This window comes from Passer montanus, unplaced genomic scaffold (assembly GCF_014805655.1).
Source record: "Passer montanus isolate IOZ18808 unplaced genomic scaffold, ASM1480565v1 scaffold26, whole genome shotgun sequence".
Taxonomy (NCBI): domain Eukaryota; kingdom Metazoa; phylum Chordata; class Aves; order Passeriformes; family Passeridae; genus Passer; species Passer montanus.
The window spans coordinates 4,605,063-4,626,609 of NW_024367261.1; the positions used below are offsets into that span (position 1 = coordinate 4,605,063).

Consider the following 21,547-nt stretch of genomic DNA (forward strand, 5'->3'; position numbering starts at 1 on the left):
TGTCATCACAGAACTGGGATGAAATTACAGCTTTAATTTATGTACTATGGAGGATACATTATTTATTACTGTGCATTAGAAAATGATTAATCTCTGCTTGTGTTGCAAGGCTACCCTACTGCTCCGAGTCCCCAGGAAGTGCTGAGACATTGTAGAACTTCTTGTGCAGATTACATACGGTTTTATGAAGCTGCCAGAAAGACCATTGCATTATTCAAAAGCTGCTAGAGGTGATGAAAATTTAGGAAGCCACTATGGGTTTTGTCCTAACTAGTAGAATTCCTACAAGGCTTTCATTTGCAGAACCTGAGCATTTCCATACCTTTAGTTGCTTGCCAGTGTTTTGTTTCACATAAGCCATGCTCAGATAACCGGGCTGAGGAGCAGTGTGTTTTGGGGACCCTTGTTCATCAAAGCACTTTAACTGCAGTCAAGCTCTACTGAAGGTAATGGAAATCAATCATGTGGTTCATTGATCTGCTGAGTCTGTTCTTTAATTTCTACTTCTTTGGTTGTTCATAAAACCAATTTTCTTCCTTTTCCTCCACTTCCCCAAACTGTGTGTGTGTATGTGGGCATGCATATGCCTGTGTCCGTGAATACACTGAAACTGCAGTGGAGCAACATGAGCTAATGGAAAACTGTGATAAATTAACTGATTTGACCATATTTAATTTCAATGACTTCTAAAAAAATGGTTTCATGTTCTTATAACATTCCATTTTTATGAGCATTTTCAGTACTAGGAAAATCAGTAATCAAGTTCTGAAATGTAATAATCAGTACTCTAACTTGTTGTAATGTGGTGAGTTTGAGTCACACCATTGCTTCACAGCTAGTTTTCATTGGAGTTAGCCTTTCTGCATTAGCTGAGAATTTGTCTGGTTTTGTTTTCTAGCCTGTGGACATGTGTTTGTACAGACCTAGTAGCAGCCACTACACCATACAGCTGTTACCAAGTAACATAGCTAATCTGCCACTTCATTAAAAGAATTTGGTATCTGGGGGAGGTGATTGGAATTTTGCATTTGCAATGCTCTGCCCTGGTTTGGAGGGGAGGAAAAAACCCCAGCAAAACAACCAACCAACCAACCAACAAATCTTAACACACTACCCCCCACCCCCCACCCAAAAAAACTCACCCTCACCAAACCCAACACCCAAAGGTTTGTAGGAATTCTAGTTAATAAACCCTGGCAAATTGTCTTCAAAGTACTCAGCACTATTAAATCTGAAAAAAAAGAATTAGATATTTGTAAAAGATCAAACAGATACAAATACCTTTACAAAAGAAGTCACTGATTTAAATTAAGTGAATGCTTTATACTAGTACAAAAGTATTATAAAAAATTAAATACTCCCACTTTCTAAGGTGGCATTTTTATCTTTTAAGGCTTTGATGACATGCATAAACCACTCAAGTTTCAGCCTTGTGGGTTATATTATCACCAGAAGCTCTGACTAATGATACAGTAAAGTCTTACAAATGACAGTTGGGTATAGTATGACTCTAAATTACCCTTTTTTTGGTTGTTTTATTATTGTCATATGCTAAAAAAAATAAAAGCTGCAGTGCCTACTGAACTTAATGGGGAAGTGTTACCCTCAATTTAATTAGGGTGGCCATATTACAAATTGCAGATGTGGAATCTAATACCCAGTGACAAAGCTGATAATCCTTGAGGTGTAAGAATCTTGAAGTTGGTGTAGGGAAAGACGTGCGAAACATGCCAGCAGCTCTACCCCACGCAAAATTAAAATGATTGTCATTTTTGCAGGGAACACCATGGGAATCAGAATTAGAGACATCCACCCCTCTTCGGTTTGAAAGCTGAAGAGATGGCTGCAGTTTCTGTGCAGAGTTTCAGCCTGCTAGAGCTGTATAAATAGATCTCTGGTGCCGTGCAGATCTGAGCGGGACCAATCGCTTCTTCCTTTCTACATCACGAGGAGATGCAGAGAGCAGTCCTCTGCAGCTACCTGTGTCATGCCAGTCAAATTGACCACTAGCTGGGACTTCTGAGGGTGGAAAGTCTTGCTCAGGTGATGTTCTCCACTCCAAAGGAGTAAGGAATGAGGTTTATGTAGATGCAGGCTGATCTTTTAAAACCTCATTTGGATTTTAAATGGGACATGGCATTTGTGCTAGCTTTCTGAATGAGTTGCAGCCTTGGGTGAATCCAGTATCGTGTGAGTCAAGATAGTGTATCACATCAATAGAGAGGAAACCAGCTGTTTAGCATTGGGGAGTTTTAATTGTGCTATGATAGAGACACGAGACTGGAAATAAATACAGCAGCATGAATTTTATACATACACTATAATTTCTTACTTTTCTGCTTTCTAGCTCACTGTAAATATTATTGCCAGCTTTGTGTAGGGAGGGACTTTAAGTGTAATAGGAGAGGTAGAAAGGAGGACCAAAGTAAAAGCTGAAGGGTAGATTTCCCAAGGTTCTTAAGCTACCTGTTAGTGCTGGTGCTCATAGGGCAAATTCTGTTGAGCTGTCACAGTCTAAAAGAGTTGGATCCTGCTCCTGCAAGCCAAGGGTGACACCCTGGATGTACAGTTCTGCATCTGTATGTGAAGGATGTAATCCTCATATAGAGGACCATAAAAGCACAAAAGAAGATTGGAGGGGAGAGAAAAGAAAGAATGACAATGGGTTTTGACACAGGATTGAGGTCCATTAACTTCTTGGCACAGAAGTCCAGTCTGGGAAATGAATCTTAAAGTAGATTTGTTACACATCTGGGAAAGTGTGCAGTCACTCCTTCCTCTGCAAGTGCTTCCCTCTCACCTTGCCTGCAGATGCAGACTGGAAAGACATGGCTCTGATCACTCTGGTGAATGTGTTAGAGGCAGTCCAAGCTTTGCTCTTCAGAGTCTGGGCTGTTTTATTGCCCAGGTTTTCGTTTGAGATCAATAAAGGTTGGGTAGTCTGGCTGTGCTGTGTTGGGCTGTGCCTGCCTTGGTGCACTGCGGGAGCTTGCCGAGTTGTATAATTGCACGTTTACTGTCATACCATGAATGACTGATGGCATAATTTGTATTTTCAAAATACATAAGCAGCTCAGCCTAATCAGGTGGTGTGGTAAATATTTCCAGGAGATAAAAACAAAGTATTAGGGCAGGGAACAGAATTACGAACTTTCTTTAACGAGCTGCATATTGTTTGATCATGTTTTTTTCATATACATGAGCTTCTACGTGCCAAATTCTAGTAATCACTGGCAGCTGCTTCACAGTCTTGGAGAAATAATACTGTAAATACTGGAAACAGTAAAAATGAGTTGATGTGTCAGTTTGCCTTTCAGACTTCTGTGACTAACAGGTGATTAGTACAAATAGCAGAAGGCCCTTTTATCTTTCATCTTGCTTCTGGAAATAAAAAGAAAGGGAAAGCTCTGGGACAGAGGGAACAAATTCAGCTCCTCCAGACAGTTAACAGTGGTACTGCTGACTGGTACTGCTGACTGGCTTGGATTACAGTTCTGGCTGGATGGGTGTTTAACTTGTAAATCTGAGTAGTTCTGCTCACTTCCGGAGCCCCTGAAGTTAAGTATATAAGTGTTTTGGGACCTTAAAGAGCCTCCTTGGTTTATTCTGGAGAGTTTGCTACAAAATCTTATGATGTAGGAAAACCCCCAAATCATAAGTCTTTTCCCACTTCTAATGAGTGGTTCATAATTGGATGTGGAGGGATTCCATTTCTATTTGTTTATGCATACTGATTTTCAGTGCTCCAAAAAGATGCAAAAAATGAGAATGGCACGGTTTTGTGTATTGATCAGCTGCCGTTATTTTTCAAAGGCACAAATTTTAAATAGCAGATGCTAATTTAAGTAACATTTTAACATATGTGGAAAGCACTCCTGAAAAAATACTGACGTTAGAGTGAAGGATTTTTTTTTTAATGAAACATTTTTCTCTAGTACAAATGTGTCAGGGCTTTGTGACAATCACACTCACTGGAACTTGGGAGAGCAGGGGGAGCAATTCAGTCTTTCACAATGAAGAACAGTTTGTTTTTAATAATAAAGAGAAGATCCCAGTAATAACTGTGAAAAGGCCTAGGAAAGTAGTGCATTCACAGGTGGATGAAATATTTCTGTAGAGTTATGATGTTTTTTCTGAAAATACTATACAGCAAATTTCTGAGCTTGATGCTACTCACTTGCATGAAATGAAGGGTTGTTTCCTACTCTGGGAGGGAATCTAACCTCAAATTTTATGTCCTCTCATATGATTATCATAAGCCTAAAGGAGCATAATTGTCCTTGATGACTTTCAAAATATCTTTAAATTTTTTTGAGGCATAAATTGATTGATCTAGTGTAGATTGCATTTAAATATATACCTATATATTGAGGCATATGTATTTTAGCGCACAAAATAAGTCAGGAGACTAGTACAAGGAGGTGTGTTTGTAGCTTTTAAAACTTATTTTAAAGCAATTATGTAATTATCATTGTCTTTTTTTTTAGTAATATACCAGCTACTGAAAGTGGGCTGTTGTCTATTTCAGCCTGTTTGAAAGAAAGTCGCGCAGTTGGTTTCCTTGCAAATGTCGCTCATCCTGCAGAGACTGGCTGAAGGGTTACTTTCATTTTCTCCAGGACAGTGGTGATAGGAAGGGGAAGGTTACGTGGTGGTACAGTTACTAGCTGTAGACACCAAAGAGAAACCCTGGGTGTAAAGTCAAGGAATTGTTGGATTAGACAGTATCATGTTAAAATGGACACAGGCTGGTGCCAGAAAATGAAAGTGTTGAGTGCTAACTTTGTCATGACAAATATATGCAGGTTGAAAGCAGTTTTGTCCTAGGTATGAATAAATGCTGGAGAGATTAGACTGCACTGCAGCCCACATTAGTACATGTGTATGTATGTAAAGAGGTGTAATATCCAAAATAAATTAGGCTGTAAATAATTTTTCTCATTACAAATTCTGTTCACCAAAATTAATAAGACATATGTAGCCATATGCAACATTGTGACTGTTCCATAAACTTAGCTTTGTTTCTAACGATATCTGTCTTATATTATGAATAATGTAAAGGAAAAATAGTTTGTTTTGATCCTTCAGGGGAAAAAACCCTTTCATTATCTCACCTCTCCTCCAAAACCCCAGACATCTACTTGTCCTCTGTCATTTGAAGCAGATTTGAATCTGTTATCTGTACTTTTCCTGTCTTGCATAGGAACAAAATGTTGTCCTACTTTCTGTAATTGGAATTTGGTAAATCACAAATAAGTTACGGGAGTAAACTGAATGTCTTAAAGAAATGGAACAGAGGACAGATTACAATTTAATTTCCCAGAAGATAGACCTAATATTATTCAAAAACAGAATGCAGTTCACAGTAAGTACAAGTAAAGTTGTGTTTCAAACCAGCCTAAGTAAAATAAACCTCCCTGGGCAAGATGATGCTTTATTTTGTTACTGATGAATGTTACAGAACTGGCACTGCAGTTCTGAGTTTTAACATCAGATCCATTGGTTTACCTTTCTTGCCAGTACAACATCATTTTTCTCAGGCCAAGACAAAAATTTTAGTTTGTTTTCCTTGTGGGGTACACTAGCTTTGTATCTCCCTGAGTTTCTGTAGTAAGGTTGGAGTCCACTGGCCAACTCCATCTACATTTAACAGGCAGGTTGAGCTCTGAGCAGTTTTGTGGAACAAGGATTTGGGTATAAAACAATGACAGAAACAGGTGACCTTTCTGGAGGAAAGGCTGGCCTGTGTTATCAGAAATGTGAGAGTGCGATGGGATGAGCCATTGCTCAGGGTTAGCTTTGCTCAGAGTGTGCATCTCACTGTGCATGGGGTCATGTGGAGGCAAAGCCACAGGGAACCAGCCTTCATGGACTCCACTGCATATGGGGCTGCTTGGTCTTTCAATGAGGGAGAGCATCCCACATATTTTTACTTTACCCGTGTTTATTGGTAAATGTCAGATTGTAAATGTTCAGCTTACCCTAAACTAACAGCACCTTCACTCATTTCACATACTCTGTGTGAGTTAAATGGAGCCCAGGACAGATGGACAAGGGGATGTGGCCAGGGCTGTGTGACAGATGGAACATGGTGCTGGTCTGTGCAGCTGAGCTGGGAGATTAGAGCCCAACCCACCTTTTCTGTCCTGTGCATAGACTTACCAGGGAATGCAGTTTGAGCACAGAGATCACTTATTAAAGGTCCCAAACTTTCTCAGACAGCTCTTGAAAACTCAGGACAAGGAGTTAGGCCCAAAGTTGTGCTGTTAAAAATTAACCATATTATAAACCCTGGCTGTTTAATATACAGAAACAATTACCTTTGCAGGAAACTAACACAGACCCACTGTGTTAGTTTCAAAGCTTTGAAGGGAAAGGACAAACAGCATGGTTGCAGTTGTGACAGGGCCCAGCTTCCCATACTGACTCTGCCTTTTTCATTCATGAAAATGGACGGTGGTGGTGAAGTTGTAAACCATGTCCCTGGCTGGTTTAATATACAGAAACAATTACCTTTGCAGGAACCTAACACAGACCCACAAAGCTTTGGAGGGAAAGGACAAACAGCATGGTAGCAGTTGTGACAGGGCCCAGCTTCCCATACTGACTCTGCCTTTTTCATTCATGAAAATGGACGGTGGTGGTGAAGTTGAGACTGTGGATTTTACACACACTTCCTCTGTGCTTGGGCTTCCTGCTTGCAGTGACCTCAGAGTCATCTCCTGCGTGGAAGGCATGTGAAGGAAGAGAGAAGCTTTCAAGAAGAACTTGAATACTAGGAGAACGTTTCACTTGGTCTCAGCCAGATCCTCAGCACGGTAGTCAATGTTACTCTCGCTCACAAATTTGCTGCCAGGTCCAGAACATTTAACAAAAGATGAACAGATGAATCAGTGAGGTTTAGTTTCCTGTGCCTGGAACGCAAGGAAGTTTCTATCACAAGGTATTTCTTAGCAGCTTCCAGTGAAACTCTAGTGTGTTATGCTCTTGCTACTGCTAGGGACAAACAGCTGATGAGGAAGGGAAACAAGTATGGGGGGCTGTGTACAGGTGGCTTTTAAGCCTGGTGGTCAATGTCACTCTCGCTCAAAAATTTGCTGCCAGGTCCAGAACAGTTTAACAAAAGTTGGACAGATGAATCAGTGAGGTTTAGTTTCCTGTGCCTTGAACAGATGAATCAGTGAGGTTTAGTTTCCTGTGCCTGGAACGCAAGGAAGTTTCTATCACAAGGTATTTCTTAGCAGCTTCCAGTGAAACTCTAGTGTGTTATGCTCTTGCTACTGCTAGGGACAAACAGCTGATGAGGAAGGGAAACAAGTATGGGGGGCTGTGTACAGGTGGCTTTTAAGCCACTGGCCTGAGAAAACCTCCACATACTCAGCAGGTACTTTTTAATTGGTGGCAAAAGTAAAGCTTGTGTACAGGTGGCTTTTAGCCACTGGCCTGAAAACCTCCACATACTCAGCAGGTACTTTTTAATTGGTGGCAAAAGTAAAGCTAGACATCATGTCATAGAATTCTTGGCTTTTCATGCTCTGAAAAAAGATGTGATGACTGTTTTAGTAATTGAATTAGTTATAAATGTAAAAATTTTGAGGGTCTATTTAATGACATTTTCAAAGAGAACAGAAGATCCACTGTGAGGACAAAAATCAGAGGACATTTGCCATAAGCTCAGATGATAATGTATTAAGAAAGCACTACTGCCTAAAATTTTCTGCTGGCAATTTTTACAACTAATGCCTAAATTTTTATTATTCTGCCTAATGTTTATTCTTCCAGGGATTTAATGGTAGTAGTATTATCTTTCACGGGGCTTAAAGGTAGTACTTTTTTGGTCTTTTTATCCAGTTTGTTTTGCTTTTTCCCATCTCTAATAATTCTTTACTATTATGATGAAAGATGAAGAGAAAATTTTCACTTTGTTTTACTTTTTCCCTTCTGCAACTGTTTTCTTACTATTTTGGTACAGGACAAAGAGAAGATAATTTAAAGAGTAGAAGAGCTCATTGTAAAACTACAGAAATTAGGTTAGATATTGTAGCTGAAACTTCTTTGATCTATTCTTTACATTGTTCGCTTCAAGATGCTCTTGCTGCTTGTCAGTATTACACTGTTGCAATATTAGAATAGAATATAATAATAGCATCCTTTAATTTGGTGGCATAAAGATGAGCGACAGCAGAATATTTGATTTTTATGATTATACCTACATGAAAACGTAGTGTGGACCGACTGGAGAGAGCATCTGTGAAAACTGCTGAGGTTTGCACCAGGCATGTTTTGGGGCTGCTTTTACTTCTGAGCTGTGTGGTGCTGCTGGCTGCTCACTCTGGGGAACACGATGCTTCTAGTTAATTCCTGCCAAGAGGGATTTGTTCCTGTGCTGCAGGACCACCCCACAATACAACTGAAAGCCCAGGCAGGCTGGATTACCTGGAGACTTCCTTTAAAAGCTGTATTCCTGATATAGCAAAAGCAGAAGGTAGCTGTGTCCTATAGGGATATAGTAGGATGAAGGCATGGAAAGAAAGGCATATTTCAGTGATGTGATTGTGTATAGTTGTGCCAGTTAGTGAAACAAATATAGTCATTTTTCTTTCTTTTTGTTCTCTCTTCCCTTTTCTTTGTAATTATTACTGAAAGGGGAAGGTTGATGTGAGTAGGCTTCTGAGAAGGAAGGCTGTTTTGAGAAGTTAGAAAGAAGAAATCTTCTACTGAAAGGATCATATCTTCTTTAAGGAGCTTATACAATGCCAAGTGCACATTAGATGCTTAACCAGTAATGACCCGTGTCTAGTGGCTGGTACTTGACCTGCTGATGTGAGCATGTGCTCACGTGGGGACAGTGCTTGTAACCTTCAGTCACAGAGGGGGCTCAGACAGACGCTGCACTCAGCTGAGGCTCTCGGCCATCCAAAGACACTGGCTGGGCATGCTTTATTTAAAGGTGTACAGCCTCTTTTTGGTCTGTGTCCTGAGGGCAGGGAAGGAGATGTGTAATGTCATATTATTGCTAGCATGACTTGGAAAAAGACATGATGTTATGTGAGACAGTAAGCGTGAGAGCCGGTCTGGCAGATGTGACAGTCCTGCTTTCTGGATCTGACAGTTGGCAGCCCAGGGAGCATACAACCAGACCTGGTATTTGCTGAAATGCTCATGCTGTGGCTTCTGCTGGAGGAAAGGAAGAAGTAGAGGTGACAGGAGTACAGTGTTTCAGTGGTTTTTGTACAAAAGACTAGTTTGGAAGTAGATTTACAGAAAAGCATTGTCTTTCTCAGTTTCCTTTCTCTTCTTGATTAAAAGAGTAGGTTTGAATACAAAAAAAACGCAACCAATCTTTGTAGCAAACCAACTCACTGAATCCAGGCAGGTGACAACATTTGTTCCTCTACCTGGCGCCTGGCAGATTTTAGCTGCTGGCATAGTCCTGCTACTCTCAAAAAGTAAGACCAAACCACAGTGGTACTGAGCTAGTTGTGGCTTAGTCAAATTTCTATTCTAAAACCAGCTTATGGTAAGGCCTACAAAGTTTCCTGCAACAAAGGTCATCACAGGTTTCTTCTGAAATGTGCTGAATGTCTCCTGTACTCTCTGTCAATGGAGATACATGATTGTATAAGGAATGTTGATTGTTCAGATCTTTCTTTATAGCAGCAAGCAACTAGATCCCAAAAAACAACCTCATATAGCTTGAAGGTAGGTGAGATGAGTAAGTAAAGCAGAAGGCAATAGGAAAAAAATACGAGGCCCATCTGTTCCAAACAACATGGAATTTCTATTGTTTTTCTAGAGCCCTTCCTTTGAAGGACCCAAAATGTATCTGCACATTGAATATCACACCATATTTCATCTTCTTAACATCTCTTTCTAAACTATATGTGCTCTTTAGCAGAGGCACGCCTGCCTGCTGCTTTTTGTGGGCAACATGCTGAACTTTTACAGGAGGATGTATGTTACTATTCAGAGCAGCTTGGCCAGTGAAAGAGTGGGTGGAGGGTATTCAGCTCTGCATCCACTGGCATTCCTTGTTTTCAGAGGTCGTGAGCCAAGGAAGGCTGTGCCTCTGAGCACAGGCAGTCATAAGGCAGGGTCGCTGCCAAGGGATGAAGCCACTGACTTGTGATGCAGTCTGTCTCTCTCAGACCTTCATGCTGGGATAAAGGAGGCACTTAGGGTGCCAGGGAGAGCCTGAGGTCAGCACCTGATGGGACTGGGGCTTTATGACTTGGAAAGACATGACACGCCTCAGGGTAAGCGAGGGAGATCATGGCTCTGTGTCACCTTGTAATGATAAACAGGTGGCATCAAGGCATGGGGGCAGTGAGCGTGGGCTGGTAGTTCTAGTCCAAAAATCATGCAATAAAGTCATTTTGGCTGTTAAGAAAAGAGAGGAGTTCACGGTGTGTGTATGTTTATGAGCAGAAGGCAAGAAAAGGAGTAAATAGCACGTAGGAACGTGTGCCTGAGCCTGCCAGACCCTTGAGAGGCAAGAGAGAATAGTAGATCCATTCCTGTGAGATCTGGGGGGAAGAGATCCTGTCCCCATGGTGAGAGGTGTGCAGAGAGCCTGGTGCTGTCATTTCTTCATCACTCATAGCTCATTCCAAAATGAGATCACATTTTAGCAATTCACTGTTCTCAGCTGGCCTTGGCTCTGTCCTGTCACGTGCAGTAGTACTACTTTAGCCCAGGGCCACCCCAGAACTGCTTGCCCTGGGGATGGCAAGGGAGGCTGGCAGTCCTCTCTGCCCCCTAGGCTTGGAGGTAGGTAAGTCTGCCCAAATCCAGAAATAAGAGAGGAGTCTTTCTCTGTAAATTGTCTTGAGGTTTAATTTCTCTCCTTACTTGAGTCTTTGTTTCCATTGCTGTGGTTTTTCATCAGTTTTGATCACAGTCAAGTCATGCTAACATAGCGTACACGCAGTTTACCTAGAATGGAAAATCATCTCAGTCCATTCAGCTCCATCGACCTTTTGAGAGAGGCCCCACTGTGAAATGAAGGAAGACTGGGGGAAAATAGGCATCCTCCTGCTGGTATTTTATCAGGCTGCTACTCTCTTGGTATTTTCTTAAAGTTCCAAGCTGGCAAAGCAAGGGGTAGTGCCTCAGCTCTCACTGAAAAGCAAAATATTTCTGCCTTTGAGTGCAGAGCAGCACAGCACCCACCTGTTGTGTTCCTGTGATTCTGAAGCCAGAAGGCAGAGAAATTGATCCTGCAACTTTTGTCCAATCTCGTAGCTTTTGAGGGAACTGCTGTGTTTTGAGGAGATGTGTGCTGATCAACCATAATTTAATTCCTGGGGGTTCCTAGTGCACATGCTGCAGCTGGGATAGGCTGTTGGATAGCCCTGGCTGAACTCAGCATCTTTGCAGCAGGCAGGGTTAATGCTGTGTGTATGGGAGGAGGAAGGAGGATTTGTACTTCAGACCTGCCTCTGCTGGGAGCTAGAGAAGCCAAGCACTGCCTCATTTATTGCACCGGGAAGAGTGAAGGAGCTGACAAGATATTCCTTTAATTTGTTTGAAGCTGCATTCATTTCTCCAGAAGGGGGAGAGTGGAGTAGTTGAATGCTGGGAGGAATGTGCATAATTCAGGACTGTCCTTTTTCCCAGACTCCACAGACACTATCAGAAAAATCAAGATATTTAGAAAGGGGCTGTCAGATCTACTCACATGTTTTGCAAAGTCCAGGATTATCAGGCTACTGAGTGAGTCTTTGTAAAGTGTGACCCAACAATTCTGTTTTAAGAGTTCACTGTTGGTTTTGATACTATTTCAGTTACTGAGAAAATATTATAAACGCATGGAGGTGCAAGCCATGTGCACCTCATGACTGCAGGAAGTGCATATATGTATGGCAGGCTTCATGCTCCTTTCTGATGGTGAAATTTGAATCTTGCTCACAGATATTATAATGTAACAAAAAGAAAAAAAGGAGGGCAGAATTAGCTTAAAGTATTTTTGTTACGCTGAATTTTTAATGTTTTATTCTCTGATATATAAATTGTTACTTGTTTTTTTTTTAAAACCACACTATTTCCTCCATCACAGTTAAATCTATTTTCTTTTGACAACCCTGATTTGTTGCTCCTGTTTCGGTAAGGATCAGATGGGTAATGGAAGCTGTACAGCAACTTTATGTATGCTACTCAAGATAGTAAAATGCAGGCTGACAATAGGCCTTTTTTCAGCAGCTGTAAAGCTGTTGTGTGAATACAGTGAATCCATTCAGTGTCCCCCACGCTTGCTGGGAGCACCCTGGAGAAGAAAGTTGTGAAATGACTATCCAGCAAAATGGTTTCAGAGGGGCAGGCTTATGACTCACTCCTTCTTTTGGTTTGCAGGGTCTTTTTCTGGGTATTTGAAGTTTCATCCTGAGTTAAGAGATCTATAACTTTCTATAACTTTCTCCTTGTTTCCAGATTGTCCACTAAATCAGCATGGGTGTTGTGTTCCTTGCATCAGTCCTCTGAGATGGGGGAATAACTTATTTTTGTTGTAGGGGCAGGGGAAATTTTGGGTTAAGTGGCAGTGTGCATTAAGAGCCAAATGCTCATGCTGTAGTTGTATTATAGAAGCTCAAGTGTCATTCAGGGCTATTTCAGCCTTTCAGGAAGTGTCACATAGCATTTGCCCATAGGTCATGCAGAAAAGCCTGGAGGATAGCTGGGAATCTGTCCATCAAACAGTTTTATTTGAGTCTTTAAACAGAGCATTAAAAATGTAAGTATGTAAAGTCAGAACAGGAGGATTTTATGCTGATTTTGATCTTTGGCCACCTTGTATTTGAGCTCAGGAAAAAAATGAGAGGCAGAACCTAGTTGATTCGGCAGGGTGACGCTCTGTAAGATAATCCCTTTAACACTTTTTCTTACATTAAGAATGGTTTCTAGGTGGCATGAGTCACGGCAGACTGTCCTCATTTCACTTTGAACTTGCAGCCTTCTCTGGACATGTGTCACAGATTTAGAGGGCTTTGTCCGCTTCCTGCAAGTGGTAGGCTTGGCTCTTGCAGTCTTGACTGGTGTTGACTGGTACAGGCTCCTTGAAGGAAGAGGCAGCACCACGTCAGCAGGAATAAGCACGGTGGAGTAGGGGCCCAGGCTAATTTAAGCAGAGTATTTTGTAAAATAAGCAGCTTTGGGGAGTGGTGACATAGGCACAGCCTTTGTACAGGTGTCAAGGTCCCCCTTATTTGTGTGTTGTGGTCTGCTTCAGGTTTTGGGTTGTTTTCCTCCAGGGTGTGTGTGGGAATACACTGTGGTGTAGAAAGCTGTACTTTTTGAATTTTTGACCACTTTTGGAAAAGTTATCTTTTTTGAGGTATATAAAGCCACAGAAGGCTGTGAATGTTGTCTTCATTTCTTAATTAAAAGCAAGGGGAAAATTATTCAGACCTGTCTGCTCTAGCCAAGGAAGAAAATAAAAGTGTTCTGGCTTACATGCACACAAGGTCAAATCCTCTCGTTGTCATGTTGTGTAAATTTGTTGGCTTCAGTGGGGTAGCCACAGGTGTAGCCCTGGGAACAGTTTCTTTCAGGCTTTTTACAGAGCAAAAATGAATGTGGTTGTTGGTCCTAAAAATTCTTCATAGAGAAATAGCTGGGATGCTTGTAATCCAGAGAGGCCATGCAAATGCAAGACCACGCTCTCAGAGGGAACGTGAACTCTGCACTGGCTGGCAGTGTTTTCCTGCTGACAGAGCCTGGTTTGGAGTCTTACGTACTCAGCTGGCCCTTGGCCAAGCCTTGCTGCAGGTACGGGAGGGGAAGGAGGGTGAAACAGGGGGCGGTGAGAAACTGTTCTTGGTAGCAGCACTCGCTGAAAAGTCAAAACCTTTCAGACCTTTTTTGGTGATGGTAGAGAATGTCAAAATTGATTGTATTAGAGACCTGCCAGTTACTCTTAACTCGTGTACTTTGTCGCTCCTCCTCCCTTCCTTCCTCCCTCGACAGCTGGGCTGGGTTTTGTAGTGCTAATGCTGCATTGCTTCTCCAGCACGGCTACTACTTCCCCCACGCTGCTACTACAGAAATACTACAGGAACTCAGTGAAGACTGAGGGAGAGGGCTGTATATGTTTTATTAGTGATAATAGCAGTGAGAGCAGCAATAAAACTGTTGTAGCAGTTTAATAGTTTACATAATGATTTTTCTTCTGGTTTGTGTTCTGGGTTTTCTTCCATTTTCGCCGTCATGAATTTGTGGAGTCTGGTATATCCTGGATTGTGCATTAAATGAATACTTTGTAGTGTGCTATCTTATGGGTTTTTAAAATGCCAGGTTTTTGAGTGGTCTAAACCAGTGTTTTATTTTTTTTGTTCACCTGGGTCTTTTTAATTTTTTTTTTTAAGTACAGCTCACAGAAGAGCTGCTGCTGGAGGAAGTTACCACACTTGCTTTAGATAATGAAACATACATTCAAAAAAGGTCAGGGATTTCCCCTGAGCCGCCCACCAATTGCTTGAAATGACATTTTCATCCTGAGTGTTTCTTTTTTTTGTTTGTTTTTGTTTTAAGATTCTGGAGCACAGAAAAAGAGTTTTAATGCAAAATACCAGAAAAAAAAGTCTGCAACATCTCCTGTGAGAGGGGGGAGAAAAGGAGATTAACAATTGCATCTTGAAACACTCATGATTTGAGGTAAGTGATTGGAGGGTCTTGTCATAAGTTACAATTAGTTTGTAATTAAATTAATCATTATTTACCTTGGAGTGTCATGATATTGTTGTTGAAGGCAGTAAAAACAGGCAGGAGAGGGAGGGAGAGAACTGTAATGGCAAACCCAGAAACAGCAGTAAAAATACGTAATGCACTTATCTTTTTGAAAATGGGCCCCATGAGTTCCAGTCCCAAAAACTGGTAATCATTCTGACATTTATAAGGGTTAAACCCTGTTTAAATCAATGAGTCTATTCTCCCTGAAAGTTAGGCATGAGCCTAAATATTTCCTAGTTTGGAATCTGTATCATATGGGAACTATTGAAAAAAGCTATTGAAGAACATACAACACACAGCCAGAAAAATGCATATACTAATCTCTTACTGTTGGTGATAGTATCACAAGTAATCTGATTTTGCAGCATTCTTAAGTGATATTTTTATATTAAATACATAGTTCTCATTTTTATGTTTAAACATCTCACTGAAATACCAAACTTCTTAGCAAAGCCTGTGAATTCTACACCAGCTTTAACAATACATCTGCCTTAATTGCTTCATCAGTGTGCCTTTGAACAAATGGAGTTAAATGTATAAAGAAAATAATGTCTCCTTTCATAACTAGAGTTGCAAATTGCACTTGGATATTTGAACAGCAACTGAACTAAAAGTTCCCTGACTGAGGCTGAATTGTGTTGTCAGAGTTAATTTTTTTAAATAAAGACAATGACAAGGCACAAGGAGAAGCTTACCTTTTCCCTCTAGTCTTCTTTTTTGTTTGTTTTGCTTTAGTTTCTTACTAAAAAAGAATCAAACTTGAATCTGGTAAGGAGAAAATGCTACAGTTGTAAAACTTTTAACCAGTGAAAAGGTTGCATAAATGAACACTAAAAAACACCAGCATCTTCCTTAAATAAAAAATTTAAGTTATTTACTCTGTTCTGCCCCACAATTGTGCTGAAAGAGACAAAACTGCAACTGTAAGGAATCTGCAGAATCAAAAAGACACCTGGAAGAAGCAGGGTATACGTTCTCACAAAAGTGCAGAGAATCAAAACCTTTTGGCAAGTGGCGTTTGCAGACAGATGTTGCTTACCAGATTTCAGAAGAGAGGAGAGCATAGCCGAACCCTGGTGATTGCTCTGTATTTGCTCTGTAGGAACAGAGCTATTAAGTTTCTTTTGAAATCAACAGGTCCACTGCAGGGAGCTAAATTTTTCCTTTCTAGTCAGTGGACAGGGGCCATTGCTTGGGAGATTGTAGTGTATTAGAATGGTCCTGCAGGTATTTGTACTGATTTTTCTGAACAGGTCAAAAGTTTTTCAAATCAGTGTAGCCGCCTCTTTTTTATGTGCAGGTCTTGCATTAGGGACTGTGAGCCCAAACAGCAATACAGAACTCTTTCAGCAGGATTCTGAGGCAATTTTTGTAGTTTGAAATGAGGTATTAATGTAAACCTGTTTGAAGGCTGAGGTTGGGAAATGCCTTGCTTTCTGGGGCAAGCCCTGTTTCAGGTGCAGATGACAGTCTTGGCCAAACCAATGCCAGAGAAGTGCTGCATTGTGTGATCACCCTCAGCCCATTTTTGCTTTCTGTCCATCACACTCTCTTGGAGGCAAGCATTCCTTCTTGGTTCTGTGGAGCACAAATCAAAATGCTTTTATTGCTGCCTTCTTTTCACTGATGTCAGGCCAGGATAAGGCGCATGATTTTCTTTTCACAATTGCCTTCTTGTTGCTCTCTGTGGAAGCACATGTTGAAGTTCAGGAAGAGGTGTTTTGTAGCATCTGTGTGGCCTTTAAAATAATTTTATCAGCTCTATGTTACACTCAGAAAATCGTTGAGGTTGTTTTTAGCTTTCTTTGTATCAGAGAGTGCAGGAGCTCATTGTCAGAGTATTGGAGGGAATCTCTTTGGTGCCAAAATATCCATTTTAGGATATATTAAATTGTACCTCTATCCAACTCCTTTCTTATTTTTTTCAGCATGTGAAGAAATAATGTCCTCATTTGTGTGCGTGGAGTAGGTCCTGCGGTATATGCCAGGGAGTTATGTGGGTGCTGAGCAGAGCAGGCAGAGAGACTGACTCTCTCCTGCTTTGTATTTTTCACTGGGAGTGAACACAGGGGACCAAGCCTGCCCAGATTAAACACATGCCTTTTTTGTTTTGCTCTTGGTTCAGCTGTCAGCATGCCATGTTCAGATGGCAGTGATCAGTCACAAATTGTCCCCTGACCATGCTCCTCAGCTCTCCTGAACCAGTAGTTTTATGGAGCTCTTCAACAAAGATGGCACTGGTTCCATTTCCCCACCTCCTGCCCTGGCTAATGGAAGAAGACTTTGCTTGTTTGTATTTTCCCCTCAAATAAGCTTCATTAGATCCCAAAGCAACTTGTGTTAAGTGGAAATGAGGCTTTGATAATATGTGTGCTTGCTAGAGACTTAAGATTTTTTTTCCCCCACCCCCTGTATATGGATCTTTTCAATGGGGCACCACTATTGTGAATCAGAAGGAAAGTGCACAGGCTGCCAGGCACATAATGGAATTATTCTTTTGTTTCAGTATGTGTGTGTGAGCCTTTGTAAAGAGGAGGTGGTGGGGACAGAGAACGGAGACCTTCACTGCAGGGAGGCAGGAGAGTGGCACAGTGCAGGGCAGCATTGTGGTGAGACGTGGCTGTGCCAGTGCCACCATGCCCCTCCTGCTCGGATCTGGTGGGCACTGCCTGGGACTCACCTGTCACACTGCATGTCCCAGGAAAATGGGTGAAGCTTGCACAGCCGTTCACTGTGCTGCCTGTAAACCACATAAGGCAAAATATTCAAAAGCTGTAATGTTTCCAGTGCTTTCCCTAAACTTTCAAAAGAGTGATGTAAAAACTGTGCCGATACTGTCCTTCCTCACCGTGAGGCTATTTATTATAAAGGACGTATAGTATAAGTAGTATCCATATGGAGGACGTAAGAGCTTGAACCAAAGCCTTGGATCCAAACCCACCAGCAGCTTTGCAAAAGGCAGGATCCATATCTGAAGTCAGTGGTTCACACAGTTTCTAGCAGAGAGTGGTTTTAAGTTACTTCATGAAATGGGAGTAGTCAGAAATTTTAAACTGAGGCTTTTAAACAAATTCTTGACTTCTTCTTGCCCACCATTCTCCTCTGCCTTAGGAAGGTTATTGCAAAAGCACAGCAACTATTTTCTCCTAGCCACTGTGGCCAGGACACACCAACTCAGGGGAAGGAGAAGGGCCTCTGTGGTGGTGACTGTTATACAGCCATATGCTTTTTTTCAGAGTATTTTTTTTCTTCTAAGGAGTTAGACCGCTCTTCTAGATGGAGGTCTTTGAAATCACAGTGGAAGCTTTGGAAGTAGAATCCTGAAATTTCAAAGACATCAAGAAATGGTTTATCATGGCATGGAGCAAATCAGGTCACAGTGCCTGGACTACCACCTCCTGAAAAGTCCTCTCTTGAGATACCATAGCTGAATTACAGACATGAAAAATTTCGGCATTGTAGACAAGAAATCCATACGACCCAAATTTTTATTTTCTTGCTAGATATGTGGTTCTCTTTTTATCCTCTCCCTTTTCTTTTGCCCTTGGACACAACATTTTAGGGCTTTTCAATCTCTAGCTGTGCATGCACTAGAGAAGCATCTGGTTATGTGTTACTTTACACATCTGTTACATACGTCAGAGTCAAATCCAGCACCTAGAGACTTAATGTGTATCTGCAGTACTCCTTGTGGGACTTTGAATCCTTCATCCAAAGAATTGCTTATGAGGGTACAAAAATGCAGTATTTCAATCTAGTGCATATATTACTGCAGTTTATTGCATATATATTGCACATATATATTGCACACTATGGTCTCCTTTGTATTTGGCAGAGAAAATGTGGTGTGGGAAAGATGAGAAGTGCAGGTGAGCTGGGAGGTATGGCAGTTAATTTGCTTCCTCCTGAAAACATCATACCTGTGGTTGGCTGCATGAGAAACAGTTTTCATCATGATTTTAATATCTCTAAAAGGTGTCCCAACAGTGTTTGTGTATTTCAAGCTTAACTTCAGGCTTGTTGGACGGTGGGGAGAGGCCAAATACCTGAGGCAACATTGGTAGCTGAGGCAAAGCTCAGGCTTTGCAGTTTTGTCTGGAGAATCTGTGCTATTTGCAGGCTGTGTAGGAAGCATGAGTGTCATGGCTTGACCCCAGATGACAGCCAAGTACTATGCAGCCACTCACTCCCTGCACTCCTTGTACCCCCACAGTGGGATGGGTAAGAGAATTGGGAAAAAAGTAGGTAAAACCTATGCAGTGAGATAAGAACAGTTTAATTATATAACAACAGCAACAATAATAACAAAAGTAGTGGTAATTATGATGATGATGATATAATGAAAAGGGAGGCAACCAGAGGAGAAAGAGAAATAAAATGTGAGAAAGACAAGTGATACACAGCACAGTTGCTCACCACCCGCTGACTGATACCCACCTGTCCCCGAGCAGACATCAGCCCCTCCTGGACAACTCCCCCAGCTGACAGACTGAGCAGGATGCTCTATTGTATGGAATATCCCTTTGGCTAGTAAGGGCCAGCTGTCTTGGTCATGCTCCCTCCCAGCTTCTTGTGTACCTCCTCACTGGCAGAGCATGGGAAAATGGAAAGTCCTTGACTACTGAGCAACTAAAACATGAGTGTGTATTAATGTTATTCTCATGCTAAATCCAAAACCCACAAAACTTACAAGCTCTAGGAAGAAAATTAACTCCATCTCAGCTGAAACTGGGGTAGTCCATTAGTTTGGGTTTCTGCTTTGCTTTTCCTCTGATTGCTTGTTCTGCAAGTGCATTAAGTTTGCAGAAAACATGTGGCTTCCTAGATGGCCTTTTTTTATGATCCATGCAGAACCCAAATGTGGTGGGTGTTATTCCTGCTTAGGGCTATTCATTAGTGTGCAGTGCATGCCAGTGAGCAGACAGACTTACCTGTTGCTTTTTGGGGTTTTTTGTTTGCTGTAGTGGAACTGCCCTCTGTGCTGGCCATCCTTGGGTACAGCAGTCAACACGAGTGTTGCTGATAAACTCGTGTGTGTTGTCTCCCCTTTTGCTGACCTGTAGTGGAGCTGCTCACTGTCTGGGGAGATGAATGGTAGCCATCATAATGGCACTGTTTGCCAGTCTCTGCTCTGGGAGCCCCTGGCTAGGCCACTGTTAAAACCTGTTGGCTGGCTGTTAGAGGGGGCTGGGTACCACAGGCATTAGCGCAGGGGAGCTGGGATGGGGGGGATCTTATTGAATCCAAGACAACTTGAAGATTTGTCAGAAGGCACACTACAGCAAGAGGGAGAGTGCGAATGAGCATCATGATTCCATTCTGCTGGAGGGCTCAGCAGCTGGAGCCCGTGTGGGAGCATTTTGCTGCTGAGCAGTGGTTCTTTGTGCCCTGATGGAGCCATGGGTGTCAGGAGAAGGCATCCCAAGGGTTCACCAACCCTGTGGCCCACCCCTCTCTGCAGTGGGGAGTCCTTTGGTAGCCCTCTCCTCCCCTGGCTCTCTGCGGCGTGGCTGCTGTGACCAGGGTGCTGCAGCTGCTTGTTTGAAATGATAATATTTTACACTGTTACTGTGGAATACTGCAGTATTTTTTGTAATTGTGGGCTGCACGCCAGTAATGTACAATAACATTTTGCTCTTCCTGTGCTGTTGCTACTGTAGGCATTCATTCCAATTTGGGCTGCATTTGGAGTACTTTCTTTTTTTTTCTTTTTCTCTTCTTTTTTTTTGTTTCTTTTTGTTGTTTCTAGATGCTACTTGTTATCTATTGTGGATATTTTTGGAGTATTCATTTCTCCCATGTATGTCCATACAAATCTATCTGAGAAAGCACTTCAGAGAGTAGCAGTCTCTGTTGAACAAGCAATTGTTGTGGCTTTCACAGAATTACATTTTCTTGAAAGTATGAGGCAAGAATGAGATGAAGATTGCTTTTTAAGTTTAAAAACCGTTATATTTTTAAAAAATATTTGAGGCAGATGGAAAGCAAAGCCTTTCTTTGACTGATGGGGAACATATTTAGCACTGAAGTCCCCATCTGTACCAAGCTGTAGGTGATTGAAACTTCTGGGATGGCAGAACCTTCAGTGATGCAGCTTTGGTTTTAACCGTTAATTTAAAAAAAAAAAAAAGAAAGACTTTTCAGAGGAAAGTAATCATAACTTGGAAGATGGTCAGTAGTGTTCATGCCAATGATTGTTTATTAATGTGGTCATGGTCTGGAGATGAAACTTTTGTGAAAGGGAAATTCAAGTCCTAGACATCAGAGCACACAACTAGTCAGCCTGCATGAAATTTGTTTCTTTCTGGAAGGGAGAGGTTGAATCCAAAGGAAATGAAGAAGGTACAACACAAAGGATACAATTAATTTGTTTTTGGGTAAATTTGGAATAAAAATAGAATGTACTATACAAAAAGGATTGCACTTTTCTCACATGTAATTTTAGTGTCCTATTACTGTGCTGACTCACTAAATGACTTCAGTCTCAATCTGCATTTGGTTTAAATTACTTCAGTGGCCTGCATTTGTATGCTGCTCTGTAAAGTAATTTTCATCTGTGATCCAGATTTTTTTCCTTTTGTTCGGCATTTCAACTGACTTGTCTCTTTTCATTTTCCGGGTCTCTGTTTTACTAACATTTGAAACCAATCTCTCTGTGTGCCTGCTTGGGCCCTGCAATTGGCAAAAGTCATTTTTCAGCAACAGATAGAACAAGGAATGAATCATTGCTTTCTGCCTTTCCATTAAATTACCTAAACCACTACTCATAAATATTGCTTTATGTATGGTACAGCAGCATGATTATCTCACTGCATTGATGGAA

The 21,547-nt window shown here is 41.5% G+C and overlaps 1 protein-coding gene across 7 annotated transcripts in view; it reads left to right on the forward strand.

Annotated features, from left to right (window-relative positions):
- Positions 1 to 21,547, forward strand: part of ATXN1 (ataxin 1) — a 363,809-nt gene that overhangs the window by 187,570 nt on the left and 154,692 nt on the right. For 6 of the 7 annotated variants that reach the window (XM_039712091.1, XM_039712092.1, XM_039712095.1 and 3 more), the window contains one exon: positions 14,527 to 14,649. The exons of the other annotated variant lie outside the window; for it this stretch is intronic. The gene's annotated coding sequence lies outside the window, so the exon portion shown is untranslated. The remainder of the gene's footprint in view (positions 1 to 14,526; positions 14,650 to 21,547) is intronic. 7 annotated transcript variants of the gene reach the window in all.